The 15310-nt window shown below is 48.8% G+C and overlaps 1 protein-coding gene across 1 annotated transcript in view; it reads left to right on the top strand.

Moving 5' to 3' along the window:
* ARHGAP35 (Rho GTPase activating protein 35) overlaps window positions 1–15310 on the top strand; it is a 120450-nt gene that overhangs the window by 60856 nt on the left and 44284 nt on the right. The gene's annotated exons all lie outside the window — the stretch shown is intronic.

Below are 15310 nucleotides of genomic sequence, written 5' to 3'. Positions count from 1 at the left end.
GGCACAAATGGTAATAAACTTTGGCTTAATAAAACGAAGGAGTAGTCGTGACTGTTGCAGACCTTGGCCTTTGATCAGGCGCCTGGGATTCATTATTGATAGAATTTTTGCCCTGGGGTAAAAAAAGCCCAGCTAAGGTCCTCGGATATCTTCTGGTCAGGCAGCTGTATTTCATCTCCACTGACAACTTGGCGTTACTGCGAGGAACAACTGTCTTAATGTTTTCTGCATCGTTCTCGAAGTGACAAATTTGCGCCTGTATTGAAAACATTTATTTGTTCATTACGTGTTCTCGTAACGTGTCTCTTTGGCCTCCCTTTTGCCATTGTGTCCCTTGGTTTGGTTTTCTCCTGGATGCTCTCAGAGCTGATGGATGAGCTTTGAGGAGAAGGTAGTCTAAGCGGGTGCATGGTTAGGTCAGTTCTTGGGCATTAGCATTAGTAGTTGAGCTCAAGAATATGGGCTTAAACAATTTGAAACCAAAGTAGGGATTAGAGCCTCCCTCTGTGCTCTGATCCCGGTGTTCCCTGCAATGATGTTAAGTATTGTATGGTGTGCACAGCCCGTGGGTGCTGCAGATAATTTCAGCAGCATCCTAGTAAGCTGCGTGACGGTGTTAATATTTACGTAGGATGTGCCAAATCAGGGAAAATAGGTTTCAAGTCGAAGCCTGCTAAAGCAGACTTCATGGTTATTTCCGGGGTTTTCTCTGCAACACACCAGGGTTGAATCACGGTGAACACTTTGCCTAATCTAACAGCGGATCTGCAGCTTTGTTCAGTCCGTTCTGTCCCCAGAATGGGGACACTTTTGTCAGTGTCCATCTTTTTGACACGGGTCTTATAGATCAGTTTCTTTCTGGCACCTCTCCCTTGTGCAAGGGGAAAAACTGCACAAAGGTCCAATTCAGGTGATTGAGGCCTTTACATGTTGACCTGGCACTTCAGAAAGATACCCTGTGTCATTCTGGGGGAGGGGAAGGTTGCTTTCTCCTTACCTTTATTTTCAAAGTATTTTCGATTTATTGGAAAAATTACAAGTTTAAACAAATTGGAAGTTACAAAAATTCCCAGGTTCCTTCAGTGTTAGTGTTTTAGCACTTTCCCCCACACCATGCTTTCTATATAGATAACTGTCTGAAATATTTGAAAGTTTGCAGATCTGATGCAGCTTTACTTCTAACTACCTCAGTGGGTAATTCCTAAAAACATTCTCTTACATATCCGCCGTGCGGTTATCAAAATTAGGACGTAAACATTGACCCAACGCTAACCTGTCCTCTGTTTTCATTTCATTAGTTGTCCCATTAATGTCCTTTATGGCAAAACACAAAAATATTTTGGGCCCGGGAGCTAATCCTGGACCACATGTTAGGTTTAGTCGTCGAGTCTCGAGGCTCTTTCAATCTAGAACAGTTTTTAGTCTGTTTTTCATGGCCTCAATAGTTTGAACTACAGATTAGTTATTTTGTAGGACGTTCCTCCTCAGTTTGGCGTTTTTTGGGGTTTTTTGTTTGTTTGTTTTTTGGGTGTTTTCCTCACGATTAAGTTCCTATTTGTACCTTGGGCAGAAACAGCAGGGAAGCGATGCCGTGTCCTTGTCGGTGCATCGCACCATGTGACACGTGATGTCAGTTTGACCCATCGCCGGTAACGTTCACTTGGACCCCTTGGTTAGGGTGGCAGTGTGGGCCGAGCTTCTCCACTGCAGAGCCACTCTCTCCCCATCGTTTGACTCCCTGGTTCCTTCAGCGTTGATCAGTCGGCATTCTCCTGTCAGGGGGAGCCTTCCCTTTGTAGGGGGAGCCTTTTGTGAACGGCCTCCTCAAGTGGCTCGCCTGTGGTAGCACAGGGTGCCTCAGTGTCACCCACATGCGCCCTAACTGGGCACAGCAGTGGTCTTGACCAACCCCTCCCGCACCTTGCTTCTCTCGCTTTAGACTGATTCGCTTTTCTTTTTGCAATTCAAGTTTCTTTATTTTGAGAAAGAGAGAGAGCGAGCATGAGCAGGGGAGGGGCAGAGAGAGAGGGAGAGAGAGAGGATCCCAAGCAGGCTCCGCGCTGCCAGTGCCGAGCCCGACACGGGGCTCGAACCCACGAACCGCGAGATCATGATGTGAGCTGAAACCACGAGTCGGACACCTGACCAACCGAGCCACCCAGGTGCCCCCACTTTTCGATATCCGATGACAAAATTATACCTCTCCTTGCCCTTGGATTTATGAATCCTTTTGGGTATGAGGCTTTACCAGCAGCCACTGCCAAGCTGCTGCTTTTCTTAAAGTTCTCTTAGACTGTGCCACTGTCCGCCCTGTCACCAAAAGGCTTGGAGCTTCAGGATCACCTCCGATCAGTTCCCAAGTCTGTCACTTCTACTTCCTCATCTCTCGGCTCTATCCTCTCTGTTTCATTTTTGCTTCCCCACCATCACCCCCCTCGTCTTGATTATATGACGGTTCCTCTACTGAAAACCTCTTTTTACTGCCTCATTGCCTGCCAGGTGTCGGCCTCAGCAGTCTTGCCTCCTCCCATGTGTGGTGCTGTTATGGTTGTCTGCCCGCCTTCCTGCCCCCCGTCTTCCTCTTTCCCTCTCTCTCTTCTTTCTTCCTTTTCTGTCCTCTGCTTTCTGTTTTATGCTACTACAGGCATTAATTTTTAACTTGTTTTACAAGGTGGGTGGCTCAGTTGGTTGAGCGTCCGGCTCTTGGTTTCGACTCAGGTCATAATCTCAAGGTTTCGTGAGTTTGAGCCTCACATCGGGCTCTGCACTGGTAGTGTGGAGCCTGCTTGGGATTCTCTCTCTCTCTCTCTCTCTCTCTCTCTCTCTCTCTCTCTCTCTCTCTCTCTCTCTCTGCCCCTCCCCTGCTTACACTGTTCCTCTCTCAAAATAAATAAACTTTAAAAAATTACTTTTGCAAGAATACAAGCAGGATTTCTTTGTATTTCGCTGCTTTGCATGGGTTCTTCGTGTGGTTTGAAATGTATCCCACATTCCTCCTTGCCTCTGGAACTTGTCCTCATTCTTCAAGACTGCCCCACCCCCAGTAGCCGTTGGATGCAACCTCCCCGGTAGTTCTCAAGCATGTTTTCACTTCCTGGGAACAGGATTCTGAGAGTGTGTGTCTTCTGAGAGTGTGGTACACAACATACATTACTGTTGATTAAATGAGTGGTCTTCAGGCTGGAATACCTTAATTCCATTGTTTTCTTCTTTGTTTTCTTTGTCCTTTTAAAGTTTGATTACATCCCCTCTTTGGCATTGGTTTGTACTTTTATAGAATTTCAGGGAAAAAAGTTAAACATGGAATCTGTGAATTTAATTTAGCATGTGTGTTTGCGGGGGGGGGTGGGGGTGGGGGTGGGTTGTGTGTTCTTTTCCCTGGAAGGATTTTTTTCCTCTTAGTAAAATTAAAGCATGTTCATTGTAGAAATTCAACAAAAGCCAAAAACTGTGAAAAAGGATTTAAAGAGTCGTTGATCTTCCACTTCGTGAAACCACTGTTAATAGTCTGATATAGTTCCTGATAGTCTTATTTCTCTGTATGTGTGTGTCGATTTTTATTTTTACATAATTACATAATGCACATTATATTTACATATAAATATTATATTTACATATATACATAATATGTGGTATGATAGTTCTCAAAAATTTGTTTAGCATAACTTAGATGAGGCAAAAGAGCCCTGACTTTACCAGCTTACCTACTCCTATTTTCCTGCAAGGAAAGAATTCAGTAACCAAGAGGTGGGTTGAACGACCATTTTTTGAGAATCTCTGCTTTTTATTTTTATTTTTTTAAATTTTTTTAATGTTTATTCAGGTTTTGAGAGAGAGAGAGAGAAAGAGAGACAGTGCGAACAGGAGAGGGGCAGAGAGAGAAGGAGACACAGAATCCGAAGCAGGCTCCAGGCTCTGAGCCGTCAGCACAGAGCCTGATGTGGGACTCGAACTCACGAACCATGAGATCACAACCTGAGCCGAAGTCAGATGCTCAACTAACTGAGTCACCCAGGTGCCCTGAGAATCACTTGAAAAAAAAATTTTTTTTCAAGGTTTGTTTATTTTGGGGAGAGAGACCAAGTTCTAGAGGGGGAGGTGCAGAGAGAGGGGGAGACCCAGAATCCAAAGCAGACTCCAGGGTCCCAGCTGTCAGTACAGAGCCTGACGCGGGGCTCGAACTCAGGAGCCATGAGATCACGACCTGAGCCAAAGTCGGACTCTCAACCAACTGAGCCACCCAGGTGCCCTGAGAATCACTGCTTTTTAAATCAGACATTGTTTTGTGAGTCTGTGAAGATATGGCTTTTTTTTTTAGTGTGAAGATCTAAGTAGTTTTACTAAGTAGTTTTACTAAGTATGCACATCAAGCAAGCAGAGAGGATCTCCCTCAAAAATACAACGTTCAGTTGCCGCACGACGTTCCGGTAAAATAGATTATTTAACTATTCCCCTGTTTGGGGGCTCATGCAGCATTTTCTCCTGACGCACGTGAAGAACCAGATTCGCCGGGACAGACGTTTTGGGCTAGTGATACAGAGCTTCAGATCTGCAGTTAGGCCCGGTTTAGAATCGTTCCGCCTTCCGCCCATCTGGAAACTGAGGGTGATGACAGGACCTGCCGCTCGGGCTGCCGCGAAGGTGCCGGCAGACTTGCACGGAGGCGCCGAGTGTGGCGCGTGGCCCAGGCAAGTGCTCAGTATGTGCCAGTTGTCGCCTTCGCCTCACCAGGAGTACATTTGGTTCTTCTTCCTATTGCCTGTCAGACTGTACCATAAATGTAAATATCTGTGACTTTTCTTTGCTCTCCAGCTTTTTCCCCCCTTTTTTTTTAAGAGAAAGAGAGCATGAGCAGGGAAGAGGGGCAAAGGGGGAGAGAGAGAGAGAGAGAGAGAGAGAGAGAGAGAGAGAGAGAGAGAGAGAGAGAGAGAGAGAAAGAAAGAAAGAAAGAGAAACTCAGGCTGGATTCTGACACGGGGCTTGATCCCATGACCCTGGGATCATGACCTGAGCCAAATCAACAGTCAGATGCTTAACCGACTGAGCCACCCAGCACCCCTTTCTCCAGCTTTTAAATTGAATACAGTAAAACCCATGGAAGAGTTAAAAGAGTAGTATGATGATTCACTCAATATTGTGCCCCGTTTGCCCTTTCTTCTCCTCATTTTATTGTTAAATCATTTGAGAATAAGCTGCAGGTGCCACACATCCCTTCACTTCTAAAAAATCTCGGCTTGTATCCCTAAGCTTAAAGAGTCTCTCTGTAACTGCGTTAACGTTATCACTTTTAGGAATAATAGCATTAATTCAGTAGTATTTCACATGCATTCCATGTTTAAATTTCTTCAGTTGACTTTAAACTCTCTTCTAGCTAGGATTTTGTTCTAGGATCCAAGCCGTGTTCACAGCGCATTTGGCTATTGCTTCCTTTGCACCTTTCAGTCCAGAACAGTTCTCTTTGCCTTTTATTTTGTTTTGTTCTGAATGATGACCTTTTTTTTTTTTTTTTTTAAGTCTAGACAGTTGTCTTGTAGAACGTCCCCTCGTGTGGTGTGCTGTCTGTCTGTACCTCTCCATCATCCTCAGCCCCCTTCTGACACCACCCACGGCTGCCTCATCGTTGCGGCTCCTGTCTCGGCAGAGGCCTGGGACTGATGAGATTTTGTTGAATGATTGAATGAATCATGGAGTGTGTGTGTGCCCAGGTCTGACTTATCCTGAACTTGCACTTAGGAGAGCCTCTGCCGCCACCCCACCCGTCCATCCCATCGCTCCCTCTACTGCTCATGGTGGATATCGTCGTATGACCCCGGTTTCAGGCAGTCACGTCTAGCTGATTGGAGACGATACTCCACATGAAACTTGTCTGCCAGGTCTGCCCCATGCAGCTCGAAGTCCAAAGGTGTCGTGTCCCTGTCTTTGTGTCTGTCTCAGACACGTTGGCACTTGGCTTGTCCTGGCAGATAAAATACCGCACCATCGCTTTCAGAGGCCGTGCTTGGGAGTTCACACTCCTGCCCACCAAAGTGAGAAAGAAAGATCCAGTGAGAAACCCAGAAGGAAGCCCCTCTCCTTGCATGCCTCAGGACCCTGGTTGCTCCCCACCTGCCACCTCACGGCCAGGGTCTGGCACAGCCAGCAGTGGGGAAGTGGTGGCATGACCGTTAGGAATTGGGACAACGTGAACTGTCCCATCACCTTAATATTTTTCCTAATTACAAAAGTAACAAATTTGCTCACAGTAAAAAAAAAAAAAAAAAATTATTATAAATACAGATCTAGAACAGAGAGTGAAAGTCCCTTACAGTCTCATCTCCAGAAGCAATCTGCATTAATAGATGGGTTATGTTTTCTGCTAATACTCCCCCCACCCAAACGTTTCACAATACGAGATCGTGCGTGCGCTCTTCTGCAGCTTATTTTTTGTTTTAATTTAACACTGCATACACCTTGGGCATCGTCTTTTTAATTCCATCTCCAAGCCAGCTAATTTGCATTTTAATCTCGGACCTGAGAAGAGAGGGTGGCAAGAGTTGGGGGCAGGGTGGGGGCTGGGGTCTCGGGGAGTGTGTGAAGAGAGGCTTCGTTGGCAAGCAGCCCCGTATTCCGGGGGTGGCCCACGGCAGGTTCCTGTGGCTGCTGTGTTTCCTCCTCAGAGTCTGTGAGTAAACTGCCGAGCCCTCCTTGACACAGAGCGTAAGGCAAGGATCGCTGCCTTCTCGCCTCACGGTTTGCTGCTCCTGCTGTGTGTTACCAGGACTCTGTGGGAGCTGGAGATTGCTTCTGGCCTGCACCTTTTTTTCCCCTGAGCTTTCCGACCAGTTCACTCACCCTCGTTTCATATTTCCTGAAAAACTGGAATGTGTTTGGGGTGTCTGGGTGGCTGAGTCAGTTGAACGTCTGACTTCAGCTCAGGTCATGATCTCGTGGTTTGTGGGTTCGAGTCCCGCGTCGGGCTCTGTGCTGACAGCTCAGAGTCTGGAGCCTGCTTCGGATTCTGTGTCTCCCTCTCTCTCTGTCCCTCCCCTGCTCGTGCTCTCTCTCTGTCTCTCGACAATAAATAAACATTAAAAATAAACAAAAGTGGAACGTGTTCAAGAAGTGGCCCATAGGTAGAACAGCTTTCAGATTGATTTGCAGATGGTTTTAGCCCAGCCCAGCCTCAGAGACAGCCTCTGTGCTTGCTGTGCTAATAGGACGGCAGCTCGTGGTTACCTGATCAGGCCGGGAGGGGGCACGTCGCTACTGCAGCTGCTCTGGGGCCACCGCTGCCATTTGGACTGCCTTTGTATTTCTGGCTAGAACACTTCCCCCCCCAGTTTTCCTCCACGTGGAAAATCGTCAGGGCAGTGGAGCCCCTGCTCCCCTTCTATAGCAGTGTGGTGTCGAGTGAGGAGAGAACATTGGCCAAGCCAACCTGAGCTCTCTGGTGCGTGGCAGGGAGTAGGAATATTCAGCCCTGTCCAGAGTTTATCTCGCTGGAGTCAGGGTGGGGACTTACTTTGAGAGCCTACCCACAGTCCTGAGAATAATGTCTCAGGAGAAGTATGCTGTCTTTACACCTCACTGTGGTCGTAAAACTAAGGTTTTAAATCCCAGGTCTCCGGGCCAGTTTTGGGTCAAGGTTCTCTTCCCACAACTGGGGGAAACATCCATGTCCTGCAGCATAGAAACCCCCCGAGGGAGCTTCCAAGTGTCACTGCTCCCCGGCCTGAAGGTCTAGTCTCCTGGAGGCCGAGTGCTTCGTGCCGTGCTCATCTGGGCTCTGCGGCACGTATTCCCCAGGCCTGTGGCCTCGCTGAAGACCGCATTCTCTAGGAATGACTTCTCTGAATGATGTAACGTGTGAGACCAGACCCCCTTGCTCCCTCTGTCTGTGATCTTTAACCTTTTTCTTTTGGCAGCGGGAGGGGGCAGGGTGACAATAGCGAAAATGGTTTCCCATCTAATAATCTTTTTCTTAATTGCTTTGCTCAATTACTAAGAGGTGGCGAATTCCTGGCACCTCTGGCAAGTGCCGCAGAGGGCTGAGAAGAGAAATTGTTCCCAGGGAGAGGCGGTTTCATTTGGGCAGAGGGCCCCTCTCGTACATCTTGAATTATTATGCATTCAGACCCCACCGTATAAATAACTGGTAGGCCATGGTTTTGTTAGCGCATCTTAATTTCAGTCTGTCCCTGTGGAATGAAAAAGTCCCTGTGGTCAGGGAAGCCTGGCAGCTGTTTAAAATAATAACGCCAAAGATGGTCTGCCATCACATGAACTCTCCCCATTTTCTTCTATTCCTGACACATTTATGGAGTGCCCGCTATGACCCGGGCATTGTCCTGGGCACTTGGCATGCGTGACCTCAGCGCACAAGAGACTGTTTTGTTACTCCAAGAACCCAGATGTGGTGGGAAGCTGGCCCTTGGGAAGGGTCAACATCTTGTATCAAGCATAGGGAGGACCCAGTGTCCATAAAGTGCAGGGTTAGCCTGGCCGGAGAGAAGGTGGCAGCCTTCACGGTCTCTTCCACTCCTGTCTCGGAAGGACTCTCACCTGGTGACAGGAACGGGGCTCTGCCTTTCAGGGCAGCACCTACCTGGACACGGTAGTGCAGCTGAAACTCCCGTGTATCTTCAAAGCCCTCTCTTGCGGGGCCTGCGGCTGAGCCACACACAGAGCCCTGGGGTTTTAGTGCCTGCCCTTAGCAGGCTGTGTCATGCAAGAGGGGCTTCCTTATTTGCCTTCTGGGGCGCTGCTCCTCAGTGGACAGCAGATTCCGGTCAGCCTTGACCTCTCCTCTCCGGTTCAGTGGGAGAATGCAGGATACAGCACCAAGTAGTTATAGAAAGATAGAAACTTCCTGATAAGTTGTTAGTAGGGTCTAAAATGCTTAGCTTACTGTCTTCTCGTTGAGGTTGGGGGCAAAGTCTGCAGATTTCATTCATTCAACAGATACTTACTGACTGTTTATATTAATGAAGCACCTACTATGCTAGGAACTGTGTTGAACTCGAGTCCCCCTCCCCCCCCCCCCATGATGTCCAGAGACATAAGCACACAAATGCATAATTAATTCAGGCAAGGAACATTATTGGATTTTAAAATCACTGGGGAATGAAATGAGCGACAGGACCAAGTGAGGCTGTGGAGCAGTTAGAACCCTCACACGATGCTGATGGGAATGTAAAAGGGTAGACTCCCTTTGGAAAACTCTTTGGCAGTTTATTGAAAGCTAAATGCACACTTACCATTCTACTCCTAGGTATTTGCCCGAGAGAAATGAAAACATACTCACACAAAGACCTGTACTTAACTGTTTCTAGCAGCTTTGTTCATGAGAGCCCCAAACCGGAAACCACCCAGTGTCCATCAACAGGTGAATAAACAAATTAGTCCTTCCACCCCTGGAATACTACGCAGGGGCCAAAAGGAGAGATTCTAGCCACACGTAGCAGTATGGGGGAATCTCAAAAGCATTATATGCTGAGAGAGATTCAGGCCAGACACGAAGGACGACAAATTCTGATTCCGTTTCTGTAAAGCTCTGTAAAATACAAACTGATCTCTAGTGACAGCGGGCAGATCAGTGGTTGCCTGGGAGCTAGGAGTGTCAAGAGGATTGATGGCAAGGGGGCATGGCAACAATTGGGGGATGATGGAACTCTTCTATTCGAAACTATCAAATGTTATGTATACTTCAAATGGATAGAGTTCATCATGTATCCATTATGCTTCGATAGTTAATTTTTAAAAACTAAAAACAAAAAAATCGCTGGAGAACAGTTCTGAAGGAACTTGATAGTTCCGTGGTCTCAAAATGTCACCCAGCACCAAGGAGATGAAGAGATCTGGGGGTCACCACCTTCACAGAGTGACCAGACCGGGTGCCCCTACTAGTGGTTCAACCAAGCATATATCTCCTTTGCTAAAACTATTTAATCTGAATCTTACCACGAAGAAACAATCAGATAAATCCAGAACGTGTTGCCTTTTAGAAGACAGCTGGCCTGGACTCAATAAAAAGGTGTCACAAAAAAGAAAAAAGTTTGAGGGCCTAACGCAACTTCTGTGTTTATAACATAAACCCCTTTCCCATTCAGATAGTCCAGTGGTGGGGCCCTAAGCTTCGGCGTCCCCCCTGGCATCCTGGCTTTTGCAGGTAGTAGCTGGCCTTCAGCTTGAACCGGCTAAGCCCTATTTTTCTGTTCCTTCACAAGTTGGGAATAAAAATAGTAGGTCTTTCACAGAGAGTTTTAGAGAACTGGATGCATTCTTGTTTGTAATGTTCTCACATAATTCCTGGTACGTAGTCATCACTCAGTTGATGTTAAGCCATTTTTTTTTTTTTTAACGTTTATTGATTTTTGAGACAGAGAGAGACAGAGCATGAACGGGGGAGGGTCAGAGAGAGGGAGACACAGAATCTGAAACAGGCTCCAGGCTCTGAGCTGTCAGCACAGAGCCCGACGCAGGGCTCGAACTCACGGACCGCGAGATCATGACCTGAGCCGAAGTCGGACGCTTAACCGACCGAGCCACCCAGGCGCCCCTGTTAAGCCATTTTTTGGTGGTGCCTGTCACCGACTTGCTGCGCTTGTAGAAATCCAAACGGGACTTCGCCCCAAAACAGTAGTGGATGAGATCGCACCGCGGTTATTTTGGAACTTCTCATTGAAGTATAGCAACCATTAAGGAAAAGTACAGCCATTGTAAGTGCAACTCGGTGAACCGTGTGCACAAACCGAACACAACTGTGCAGTCAGTTTAGGAAACAGAAGACTGGCGAATTCCCCTAGAAACCTTTTCCCAGGCATTACCACTACCCTGACTTCTAACGGTATAGAATGAGTGTGTCTGTTTTTATGCTTTAAAGTGGACTTATACCAAATGCAGTTTGGGGCCTAGCTTTCACTCGACCATGATGTCTGCGAGATTCATCCCGTGGTTGAATCCATAAGTTCACCCATGCTTGTGTGTGGTCGGAGACCTTTCTCATCGCCGTATACCCTTTATACCCTTCCGTCGCGTGAATAATCCACTATGTGTTTATTCATTCTGCTCTTCATGGACATTTGGGTACTTTCCAGTGTGGGGCTTTTATAAATAGCGCTGCTGTGAACATTCTTGTAAATGAATTTTGGTGCGTATGTGAGCACTCGTGTGCTTCAAGTATATACCCGAGAGTGAGGCAGTTTTTAATAATTAATTTTAGCGTGTTGAACATGATGGTTTAAAAGACACCAGTCCCTGAAGGGACAATCATCTGTGAGGCCGGGAACTAGAGCAGTAAGGGGTTCTCCTTACTACCTATTCACGGGTTGGTGTTTTGGATCTTTGAAGGAGTTAAGGGGTGGTTCTGGAAGGGCGCTTACAGGGACACAAAGCTGTCTCACATACTCTTTTAGCAGCTGGATCGTTCCCATTTGCAAAGCGTGCCTGGCCGGAGGAGTCTTGAATTCTTCCAGTACCTTGTGAGGTGACTTTTCTTTCCCGGGGTTCTGTCTGTGGTTTTGAGGTGAGGCTGTGGTCAGCACAGATCTTGATAACCCGGTGGGGTTTACTCGCGGTCCGTTGTAGGGGCTTTGCTCCCTGATTAGAGTTTGGTTGTTTTGTAGCACAGATAAGTAGGTGTTCTTATTGGCATCCACCAGTGAGCCTCCAAAACGAAAGGCTCAGCCCTGCGGGCGGTTTGTGAGGGGAGGAAGGGTGAGGCTTCAGAAGCAGGGGTCTCTGAGGGCGAGTGCCGAGCCCTGCAGCCACGGCTCGCCGGCCGGCCGTGGCTCTCATTCAGCTTGTCTGCGTCATTCGCAGGTCAGAGGTGGCCCTCATCTCCTCTGCGCAAATGGAAGCCCTCTATAAAAATGGTCTTTGACAGATACTCAGAGCTGTGACCTTCCTCCTGATTTAGCTCATTTGCCTGGATAAACGAGCAGAGTGCTTTCTGTGTGGCAGATTTAAATTTCACCACTAATTGAGGGTAGCATCTTCAGGGAGAGACGCTCGCCATTAGAGCAGAGGCCTTTGGGAGATGGCCCGGCCACAAACACATCAGGGCAGATGAAGGCAGGAGGTGGAGATGAGGAGGGTACAGAGCTCGCTGTCGTTGGTAATCGTGCCCACCGAGAAGCCACTCGAGGGCTTGTGCCGTAGGCCGGGGCACCACACGCACACGCCACGTACTCGTCAGGCAGGTTTTGGTAGCCCTCTGCCCCCGACTCGTCTTGCTGCCGAATAGTCTGTACAGGATGAGCCCGGAGCCAGGGTGCCTGGACTCAGATCTCCACGCTGCTGCTTGTGAACAAATGGTGAACCTCTCCGCGACTCCGTTCCTTGATTCTAAAATGGGGGTGACGGTACTTTGAATCCTTGAGGTGCTTCGGTATGTTCAGGGCCTGATAAGAGTACCTGGCGGGTTGCGAGGGGTGATCAGCCTTGGCTGCTGCTGCTGCTTCTGGTGCCGCTCCCGTCGCCCAGGCTGCACCTTCCACTCTGGGCGGGCCCCTGCCTGACCTTGAGGGAGCCCTCCTCCGCCTGGGGCCCCTGCCGCGCCCGCGGGCCATCGTGCCCCTCACCTTTGAGGGCCGCCCAGGCGGCTCCTTCGGAGAGAGTAGCCCGGCGACTCCCTCTCCCTTCCGAGGGCGACTTAGCGCAGGGCAGGTGAGGCGTGGACTTTAGAAGCCATCACACTCCGTTTAAAATTCCAGCTCAGCTACTTCTCTTCGCTGAGCCGCCTCCCGTCTCTGAGGTCCTGAGGTCCTGAGGTCCTGAGATCCGTGCTTCCTGTGTGCAGTGCAGCCGTCGGGAGTACCTACCTCGTGAGGGCTGCGAGGGCTGAATGAAATCATGCGTGTGAGCCCCTTGGCCTGGCACGTCGGAGACACAGAGCACCGGGGAGCCCCGGTTCTTTCGTGGTGAAATCTGCAGGGCTGAGCTTCCTGCTCGTCCTTAGTGTTTCGTGGGCTGGCTCGGTCTAGCTGGTCTTTCCTCACGGTCAGCCTCTTGTTCTAGGTCTCGTCCGCACTTGCTTGGCCCGTCGTGAAGCCTTGGGAATCTCTTTTTCCACAGGGCTACTGTCACCTCCATCTTACCTCACTCTCTAGGGTAGGTGGTCCCTGCGCACTTACTCGTTCCTCTGCCTGGGTCAGAGTGCCAGCGGCCTAGGGTACCCGGAATCGTGAGGATCCTGTCCTTACTTCATTCCGTCAGCACCTGCGTATTGAACATCTCACGTACCGTGTGCCATGCACCATTCAAGGCGCCCATGACAGAGTATTGGACAAAACAGATAAAAATTCTTGCCCTCGTGCAGCAGGCGTTACAATCTAGTGGGGGAGACAGACAGGAAATAAAGTATATATAAAGAATCTTAGTGATTAGTGCTCGAGAGAATAAAAATAAAGCAGGAAAGTGGTACGTGAAATGTCTGGAGCAAGTGTTAAAATTTCAGATACGGGGGAGCTGGGGGAGGGTGGCTTTTGACGAGAGCCTGATGGAAACGAGGGCGGGAGCCGTGCCATTACCTGGGGAAGAACCTTCCAAACAGAGAAAAGAGCCAGTGTGAAATTCCCAAGACCGGAACGTTCCTGGTGAGGGCTTGGCTTTTACCGAGTGAGGTAAGAAGTCGCTGGAGGGTTTTAAGTGGAGGGACAGTGTTTGGCCTCTGCTCAGTAAAATAACTCTGGCCACTGTGTAGGGAACAGTCCTGACCCTTGGGAACTTGAGTGTGCTTGATCTCCTTGCATTTCTGTAGATCTTCCTCCATTCTGCCCTTTCTCTGGGTATGTAACCAGTCCCCTATATTGCTGGCATGGATTGACCTAGACCCTTGGTTTAGACCTGAACGGGTGGAGGGGTGTAACTCAGCACGGGGGTGGGCGGCCCCGTTAGAGCCAGACTGGGAGAATGCAAGAAACGGTAAGCAGGCGGGGCAGCTGCTGATCCTGGCTTGCCTTTCCAACCTCCTCTTTCTTCACATTTTCCCGTTTCATGCTTCCATGTCTGCTCATCGCTGTTCTTAACCGCCCGATGTGCTGTGTACGTGCCCTCCCCCGACCCCTGCACCTGACCAATCCCCCCTCTCTCTGAAGTCTTCACACTCTAGATGTACCTCTCCTGTGTCACACTGGCCTTGCTTGAGGGTCAATAAGGCCATAATGGTGGGGCCCTTGATCTGGTAGGATCCTGTCCTTCTGAAAAGAGACACGAGAGCTCGCTCCTCAGAAACTGAATTGGCCGGCGCTGTGATCATCTTGGACTTGCCAGCCTCCACTGAGGAAGTGTTTCTGTTGCTAAGCCCCCTAGTCTGTGGTGCTTTCTATAGACACCGTGGCAGCCTGAGCCGATGGATACACGCGGCCAGGTGGTTTGCTAGAGGCATCGGAAGGCCTGAGACCCTTAAGGTAGGGGCCAGTTTTTCTTGGCTTATGCATCCCAGTGGGGCTTGGCTCTCCAGTGACCTCACTCAGGGATCTTTGTGTTCACGTGACCCGAAGAGAGCAATTGGGTCAGTGAGAATGGGAATTGAGGCAACAGAAAGTCAGAAGGCCTAAGGCCGGTAGAAGGAGACGGGGAAGAACGCCACCTGAGAACCCTGGTCTGAAAAGATAAGCTCGCTCTTTTGTGTAGCGCCTGGCTCTCAGGTGGTTGGTTTGTTTGCAATGTAAGCCGACTGGGGTATCGGGCAATCGGATCCCACTTTTTCACACGGAGATGGTGTAAAGGCCCTGTGATTTCACCTCTGTTTGCCTTCTTTCACTCCTGGCTGGAATCCTTTGGCCGTGTAGATTTGGTGGCCTCCCAGCAGTTCGAAGAAACAAACTCACACAGTTTATCTTTTCACGTAAGCTGCAATCTGGTTGAAACAAGACCTTTCTAGTACGTGGTCCAGAGCTCCTGATGACCGTAACCACGGCCAGTGTTTCCGTGGGGTGATCTGGTTTTCATGTTTCAAAAGCCACGACAGAAAACTCTTTCTTCTGTTGTGGTTGTCAGGAGCCAGATTTGGGGCTGTGGCAGCAAGAGAGTGTTTTTGTAGAAACTTAATCTAGAATGAAGTATTTCACTTCCTAGGCAGAGAGCACGTATTCCTCTGTAACCCATAAAGTGAGGGAAGGACCCCAAATCTGGGTAAATTCAAAATTCTTCTGAGTCTTAAAAATGTAGGTTATGGATTTGTTGTCACTGTTGTTTTGATATCGCCATGACTAGATGAGGAAAAATAAGCTAAAAGTACCTGGCCGGAACTGAACTAAATGAAACAACTCTTGATTCTCAGAAAGGCCCCTTGGTTCTCAGCTGCCCTCATCCAAGTGATACCAGCTTT

This window comes from Panthera tigris, chromosome E2 (genome assembly GCF_018350195.1).
Source record: "Panthera tigris isolate Pti1 chromosome E2, P.tigris_Pti1_mat1.1, whole genome shotgun sequence".
Classification (NCBI taxonomy): domain Eukaryota; kingdom Metazoa; phylum Chordata; class Mammalia; order Carnivora; family Felidae; genus Panthera; species Panthera tigris.
Note: the sequence above shows the minus strand (reverse complement) of the source record. Positions and strands in the feature narration are given on the sequence as shown.